The sequence below is a fragment of the Pinus tabuliformis genome, chromosome Q (genome assembly GCF_031772625.1).
Source record: "Pinus tabuliformis cultivar Carrire ecotype Pingquan chromosome Q, CPIR1, whole genome shotgun sequence".
NCBI lineage: Eukaryota > Viridiplantae > Streptophyta > Pinopsida > Pinales > Pinaceae > Pinus > Pinus tabuliformis.
Window position 1 is genome coordinate 1,072,454,650 of NC_142296.1, and position 2,959 is coordinate 1,072,457,608.

A 2,959-nucleotide genomic window follows, 5' to 3' on the forward strand; every position below is an offset into this window, starting at 1 on the left:
AAAAAACTTGGCAGAAAGAAAACATAAGTTTGTTCAAGAAGAATTGCGCATTTCCTTCATGATTCTTACGCAAAAATTTCATACCAAATAAAATAGTTTTAAGAAAAATCAAAGTGTTGAAAGTAACTCAATTCATGATATCAATTTCAATCCATTCTTAAAAACAACCATGAGAAATAATACTCCCTGTTTGTGTCAGATAACTCATGAAATGTACTTGGCATATTAGTGCATCATAAAGCATACAACAGAAAGATGTGATGAGTTAATGCCAATCTTATCGAAACAAGAATCCTCCAATGTTTCATAAATCGAAGTTGGAAATTTGTTTCCAAGTATTCCATTTTATTTTGTATTTTCAAAGCTGTGTGAATTTTGTGAACTTTTTTTAATTTTTTTTTATTATTTTTAGTTTTTTTTTTTTTTATTATTTTTTTTTTTTTTTAATTTTTTTAAACAACAAATTTTTAAAAAGAAAATATTAAAAGTAATAAATAAATGAAAACAATTTTTTTTATTTTTTTTTTTAAACAACAAATTTTTAAAAAGAATATATGAAAACATTTTTTATTTTTTATGTTGATTTTCTTTATTTATTTAGATTTTTTTTAAACAACAAATTAAAAAACAATTTTTTTTTTTTTTTAATTTATTATTTAAGTTTGTAAAATCAACAATTTTTTTTATTAAAACCTAATAAAGAAAATTTCTAAAAATAAATTATGTTTTAGGATGGGAACTATTCAGTGAGGGAAGAGGCCACATCCACTGATCATTAGGTCCTAGTGAATCGATGGAGGACTCAAATGACATGGAATGTTTCCTGCTGTTGGCGAGATATCAACTCAACTGAACCTGGAGATAGCCTCTTCACTTTCAACCTGTTTTATGCTGAATCCGGCTCGTTGATGGATGAAGCAACAAGTGAACTCGGGCCTACAATTCTCAGAGACAAGGGTTTTCCATCATTGGTAGAGGCATGCCTCAACTTGGAAGCCAGTGGAAACAGGCTAGAAGCCAGGTTGCTATCCTCTGTGCTACTACCTAGGGGTAGAGGTATCTGGAGCGGCTGCCTTAGATGGAGCTCCCTTGCACCTTTAACAGTCACAACGGCTTCATCTGCTAGCATTACCTTCTTCAATATTCTAGCTTCAACATCATGTGGCACAGAAAGGCGCATGTGATCTACATCCTGTATCCACAACTGTAAAGGGCCTGCCAGCTAAAAGGGAGCTAAAACTGGTGATTTGCAGACGACGTTCAGCAACAGTGATCTCAAATCCTCCGTTTCTTGTTGATCCTCATTTACAAAAATATCTTCCATAAACTGCCAAGAAGCCACATCCTCAGAGAGTCTGAGAGGAAGAATGGCATTACCAATTTGAAGATCGAATTCGTAAAGTGTCACGTGGCCAACCATGGGGTCAATCGAATTAATATTAGAAATCTTGACTTCCTCAGGTTTCCATCCCATCTTTTGCACAATGGAATCTTTCAAATCAGAGATAACTTTGATGGTGGCGAGTTCCACTGAAGCACCTGATCCACCGATAACCACGAAAAGAAACACCATGAATCGAAACAGCCAGAACCTCGAGAGGCGTGGCGACGCCATAGATGCTGATGAAGACCTTCGCCTCTGCTTCGTGTACTTTGCAAAGTTGCTTGATAAGTTCATATTGGCAAGAATAGCATGCATAATCCTCTTTGCTAATTGTATATTTTCTTTCTTCCAGCCATTTAGGATATCGCTCTCCTATCTCCTTCATTGGCTCATGGAGACGCATCATTGTGTCAACAACAGATTACATATCCTGGGTTCCACCGATCTCCTCGAATTGTTTGAAGAGATTTTCAACCAGCTTTTCTCCAGCAATTAAATGCTTTGATTTTCACGGGATTTTTGTCAACCGCTTCCATCTTCTTCGTTTCCCTACTCACCCTACTTATTTCTCCAATTTCTCTGCAGATTTTCTGGAATTTGTTGAGCGCTAGGATTTTCAACAATTATCTCTTCGACCTTGACTAAGCAAGTCCACAAATCGCTTGTGCCCGACACTGGAAGTATAGAGTTGCACATGTGGACAACATCTTAGATCGCAGAATCGCTTGCCCTTGCGCACCAGGTCAAGAGTTTCGGATCCTGACGGCATCTTGGTCTCCAGATTCGCTTGAGCGTGATGGCAATTTCCAGACATTGTCCACAAACTTGTTCTCCACGTATGGATTTGATGTTTGAGGACTTCCAGACGTGTTGTCCTTGCTATAAATTGATGTGTCCATGCAACGCATAAAACACAGACCATGGCTACCTATTTTTTTACAACTTCTGCTGAGATTTTGCCTTCTCCGGTGGCATTTTTACCCTCGGCGACTTCTGCGTTTAGATCGGCTTCATATTTCTTCGTAAGGGAAAGATGACGGATAACATCCAGAATACCGCTCTTCTCGGAAAACTTCCGGATCATGACGTCGCGCTCCATGAAGAAGTTCTTTAGAGCCGTAGCCTTTTCTGGCCAAGCAGCGCCTCTCACGCCGAAATCAGATTCTGGAGATCGTCCAATCTCGGCTTCAGGATTTTCAGTTCCATAGAAAACAGGCTCGTTTTCTTTTTCTTCGCCTGGAACATCGCATACATATAAGGTTCGATCGACGGTGGCTCCATCCTCTTTATCAGCTTCATTCTTCTCTACATCAGTGCTCTCTTTTTCCAATAAAACCAATTTATCTTCAATTGGGTTTTCAACCAATTTATCTTCAATGATAGGTATTTCGTGTAGCCTAGAAGCTTCATAGTCAGCAATAGCTTCAATTTCATCAGGAGAAGCAGCTGTAAACATTTCAGCAGCGACAGGAGAAGATGGTTCTAGTGCTGGCTTAGGAAGAGGTGAAGCGGAATTCAAATGGGATTCATGATTACGCCTTTCTCATGACAACCCTGTTGGTACAGGTTTTAGCT

At 38.2% G+C, this 2,959-nt stretch overlaps 1 pseudogene; it reads right to left on the reverse strand.

The window, feature by feature from the left end:
* Positions 1–720: 720 nt before the first annotated feature.
* On the reverse strand, positions 721–1,678 carry LOC149223251 (protein TUNICAMYCIN INDUCED 1 pseudogene; annotated as a pseudogene).
* Positions 1,679–2,959: the final 1,281 nt, after the last annotated feature.